The sequence below is a fragment of the Alexandromys fortis genome, unplaced genomic scaffold (genome assembly GCF_014885135.2).
Source record: "Alexandromys fortis isolate MF-2015 unplaced genomic scaffold, M_Fortis_MF-2015_v1.1 scaffold_43, whole genome shotgun sequence".
Taxonomy (NCBI): domain Eukaryota; kingdom Metazoa; phylum Chordata; class Mammalia; order Rodentia; family Cricetidae; genus Alexandromys; species Alexandromys fortis.
Genome location: NW_026067928.1, coordinates 1,591,259 through 1,596,715, shown reverse-complemented (window position 1 = coordinate 1,596,715; position 5,457 = coordinate 1,591,259). Strand labels below are relative to the sequence as shown.

The 5,457-nt window shown below is 35.0% G+C and overlaps 1 pseudogene; it reads left to right on the top strand.

Moving 5' to 3' along the window:
* The first annotated feature begins 2,842 nt into the window (after nucleotides 1-2,842).
* Nucleotides 2,843-2,956, top strand: LOC126503113 (dolichyl-diphosphooligosaccharide--protein glycosyltransferase subunit 4-like; annotated as a pseudogene).
* Nucleotides 2,957-5,457: the final 2,501 nt, after the last annotated feature.

The following is a 5,457-nucleotide window of genomic DNA, read 5'->3' as shown; positions in this document are numbered from 1 at the left end:
CCTATGTTCTAACCAATAAAATGGGCCAAGCCAGTTTCTTTATTAGCCAATGACCTTCCTCCATCAATACAGTTTAGACATTATGAAAGACATAAAAGAACACTAAATGGAGAATAAAGCATAGAGTATTGTCTGGCCCCATCACCATCAAAGAGGTTTTTTCTGGCAGCTGATGGGAGCAGACACACAGAGACACCCACAGCCAAATTTTAGGCAGAGCTTGGAAAACCATGTGGAAGTGGGTAAGGAAGTATTGTGGAATCCAAAAGTTTGAGGACACCAGAAAAATACAGGTCAAAAAAATCAACTAAGCAAGGCTCATAAGGGGTCACAGAGAGTGAAATGCCCATCAAGAAGTTTGCATAGATCTTTGCTAGAATTCTGCATATCTGTTAAATATCTGTTAAACAATCTCTGCTTGTTTAGTTTCTGGTTTTTGTGAGACTCCTAATAATGTGTGTCTGACTCTTCTGCCTACTCTTGGAACCCTTTCCCTTCTACGGCGTTGCCTCATCCAGCCTTGATATGATGTTTATGCCTAGTCTAATTGGATCTTATGTCCTGTTCAGTTGATATCCCCAGGGGGTTTGTTTATTGTTTGAAGGTATATGGAAGAATACCAGGTCTGGGGAGAGGGGAGGTAGAGCTGAGGGAGAGAAAAATGAGGTGAGAGGTGAGGATGTATTGTCTGAAAGAAGAATAAATGAGAGGCAATAAGAAAAATAATGAAGTGTAAATGCAGTTTATCAGGAATAAAAGTGAACACAATGTTTTCTAGAAATTTGTTGATGACTGGTAATTAAAAAAATAAAACTGAAACAGATGGACACTAGGGATCTTGTGGCACTTTATTTTTAAATGGCAAATATTATTTATATTTAATTTTTATTTTTTTTCTTGAGTAATGGAGAAGGTTTATTAAACATGAGGAAGTTTCTAGTGACAGACAGAAGCAATGAGAAAAGTTATGTGTGTGGATTATCAAGGTGACATAATAATCAACAGTTCAAGTAAAATTCTTGGCCTATGAAAGAAAAAGAATCAAAAATGAACCACTTCAAAATTCATGAATTCTTAACTTGTACATTTTTAGTTCATTCTACTATATTCTAAAACTTTATTTTAACATATTTGATACACTTACACAATGAAATACGACTCGGTAGAAGAATGAAATTCTGCCATTTATAACAGAACTGGCAAGCTCTGTGTTGAGTAAAACAAGCCAGGGATAGAAATACAAATTACACATGTTCTCTTTCATTTACCAGAAAATTAGTCTTAAAAGAGTATGGAGTGCAACCATGGGTTGTTAGTGATAGGACAAGGCAGGTTTGAGGGGAAATTGTGGCTACTCAAAAAGTTGATACACAGAGAAAGAGTTAGGGAATGGACATTTTATCTATTAAATGTATGGGAATATCACACTTGAGTCCATTAATTAAGTTTTATGATGAAATTAGTAAATTTGTGAGTTCATATGAGGAATTTATATTTTAACTTTCATAGATTATTAGAATTTATTTTCAGATGCATTTGGGTATAATTTATCCATTTATTTATTGAAGTTATATAGTATATTAGCAGAAAACTACAACATATACTTGACTTAGAGTCTATCTTAGTACTTTCTCATTTTAGATTATTCTAGAATCTTGGAACAATTAAATACATGCATTCATTTCTATCTATTGTACTAAACAATTATTACATATTGTATACATAAATTTTAGACAGCAAAATATTTCATTGCTACTTTGTCAATTATATAATCATTTATGTGCTCCAGTAAGATTATCATATCTTATCTTTTTCCTCTATGTATTTTTCTGAATACATTTTCATACCACTGAAACCAGTGATATAACTTGCTATGTGGTTGGTATCTTGGTAAAAAACATTTAAGTTTGTTTGTTAAATGTTAATTTTTATCTTTCAATTTTGCTTTAGGTAAAGGAACTTTTCTTTACAGTTATTTTCACTCATTGAAAGTGTCATTCAGCTTAGTAAAGAGTTAAGCTGGTGATTTTAATATAAGTACTTTAAAGGAGGTATGATTGAAGATAACTTTGCATTGCTCTCTATGTGTTTTTCCAGCATGATAGGTGAGACTTTCTGTTGCAATTGGTACATCTTCACGTATAGAATTGCTATATTTGCTCAGGTCAGTGATGGCTTCTCACTATCAGCTATCTGATGTTGCTCAGAATAGAACAAAACTGTTGAATTTCCACTATTCTCTTATTAGCTATTAAGATTGAAAAAAAAAAAAACTGGAGCTGTTCAGTGCTGTTGTTGTGCAATATACAGGGTTTGTTTTGAAATTTTTCTTTTTCGTCATACTTGATTCATTTTTTCCAATTATGAAAATTCGTTTTTGAGACCTAATGTCATATTTCATCAAATAAATAAGATTCTGACGATAAGTCTATGACTTTAGCCCTATTTTCATGTTTCTAATAAATTATAAAGGCTTGTTACATTTTTCTTTCATGACTCTGAACTAATGTAGCTAAATAAAATGTGTTCAGAATTATGGTCAGCTCAATTTACAAGAATCAATACACAAATAACCTGGAACTTCCCAGAATGTGAAATCTCATCAATTGGGGACTTTGGTGTATCAATTTGTCCCAATACTACTAAAAAACAATATTTAGATAGGCAAATTAGAAGTAGATGGTGGTGTCTGGAGAGATGAATTGGTGTTTAAAAATGCTTCCTTCCTGTTTTTTCAGAGAACTGGGATACAGCGAGAGGCAATGCAAGAGTTACAAATTGTCACTCCTACCTCGAGCTGTACAGTGAGCGGTAGCATCGGAGCCGAGTGGAGCTGGTCAGGATGATCACGGATGTGTAGCTCGCCATCTTCGCCAACATGCTGGGTGTGTCGCTTTTCTGGCTTGTTTTTCTCTATCACTACGTGGCAGTCAACAATCCCAAGAAGCAGGAATGAAAGTAGTGCTTTCTCCGCCCAAGGGTTCGAGGACAGAGTGTGAGGCAAGATGGAGGGTGTGAGGGGCCTTCAAACTTCACTTCATTCTTCCTACCCACCACAGCATACAAAGCAGCTACACCTGCATTTTTCCAAACAACCTTTATTTCCTCAAAGTCTTCCTTAACTCTATGGAATGAGAAGCTGCCAGTCAATAGGGCCCAGTATAGGGGCTGCTTTCTTTTCTCTTCCCTCCACCAATACAAAAATATAGATATATATTTAAAAGAAAGAGTTACAAATTGTCTTTATTATGGAGATACAAAAAGAAATGGGGGATTCAAAAGGAAACACAGATTCACAGAATATAGGACAAGGTAGAAGCCACTATGCTCTGCCCTAGGGAGACGTGAACAACTGCACAAGCTTGCTTCTGCTCTGACCTCCCAAGAGAGAAAGAGAGATCCGTCCTCAACCTTATAAAAGTTCACAACCACACAGAAACCATACCCTAAGTATTGTACTGCAAAAGCAATTGGTGGGAAAAATTCCAACAACAATGCAGTTGAATATATAGCATCTTTGTTGGTCAACTCACAGCTCCCTGTAATTATAGATGCAGAGATTTTACTCTTGTGGCCTCCAAAGATACTTCCTACATGTATAAACTCCACACAAACAATGATACATACGCATATACATGATTGTATATGTAATAATATTTTGTTGACATTCCATTTCTAGTTTATATTTTATGAAATGTATTTTGATCTTATTTTTTCCCTCATCCCATATCCTCTCCACTTTTCCACCTATTCAATTCCATGTTCTTTCTCTCTCAAAAAATAAAAAAAAATCAGAGATCAAAACAAGCAAAATAGCAAACTGATAAGAACAAAAATACTCAGTACATAACAACCCCTTCTACTCATAACAACAGAGTTACCCAATAATACCAAATGGTTATCCTTGAAAACAAGCACACAAGTAACATTTTACAGGCTGAGAAGGTTCTATTTAGAATATATATGCATACATACACATGTAAAAACACACACACACACTCATGAACATAAAAACAATGAATAAAGAGGCCATGAATTTGAAGGTGAGAGAATTTCAAGTGTGGAAATGAAAGGGGAAATTATGTAATTATATTATAATCTCAAAATATAAGACATAATTTAAAGAGATTTTCTATTGGTCAACTATATCAGGCCATGAGATCTGCTCTGGAGTGTGGTTGATATACCTAGTGATTGATTCTTTATTGGAGGAACCTGATTTTACTTTTCCCAGAAGGAACAATTAGAAATAGATTCTTGCTTAGAGGTAAAATTTTGTGTTCCTTTTCTCTTATCCATAATGGGATTTTGTCTGAATTCAACTTGTGTAGAAGGAGAGAACCACTTATTGGTTCCCGGCCTCCTGGCTAGTTTAGACCCAAAACAATCACACAGAAACGTGTTAATTAAATCCCTGCTAGGCTCTTTAGCTCTAGCTTCTTACTGGCTAACTCTTACATATTAATTTAACCCAGTTCTATTAATCTGTGTATCGCCACATGGTGGTGGCTTACCAGCTAAAGTTCCATCGTCCATCTCTGGCAGGGTTACATACTTCTCTCTCACTCTGCCCTTCTTTTTCAGAAGGTTAATCCTAGAGGGAAGGAAAAACATGCTTACTTTTGCAGCTTAAATAAAGACAGTTCAAGGTATTCAGTCCATTCACTTGTGTGAAATTCACCCAGTGATCAGATAATTCAGTTCTACATGCTGAGTCCCATTCCCCATCTCAGGATTGGCACCCGGCTGCAGTAGAACCTCAGCAAGACAATAAATATATTTATGGGGTATGATGTAATGTTCCAGTCAAACATGCATTCATTAAGTGATGATGAAATCAAGATAGTTAACTGTGGTGGATTGAATGAGAAATGTCCTCCATAGGCCCATGTACTTGATTACTTGGAACTGAGGTGGTGATGGAGTTTGAGGAAATTATAGAAGCATTTAAGAGATATAGTATTTCTGGAACAAGTATTGTGCTGTGAGTGACCCTCTTGTGTTCTTAGCCTCACCCTATTTCCAGTTTGCTGAAGATGTGATTTCTCAGGTTTCATCTTTAGCATCCCTCTGCCATGCTTTCCAAACCATCATTAACTTCCCACATCCAGAACCTTATATCAAAATACACTCTTCAAAAAGTTGCTGTTGGTTATGGTGTTTTATTATAACAAGAGAAAATAAAACTTGTATTTTAATATCTTAATTACCTGCAATATTTACCTTATTTTTCTTACAGCTATTTTGAAATGTACAATGATTTATTGTTAATTATTATCACACATTATACAATGGAACAACAAAATTTATACTTCTTCTCTATTAATGAATTTAAACCCATGGAATAATTTCTTCCGTTTCCCTCTCCCTTACTCTTTTTAGTTTCTGGTAAGCACTATTTTATCTCTTTCTATAAGATTAGATTTCTTGCGTCCTATGTATGACAGACATTGCATA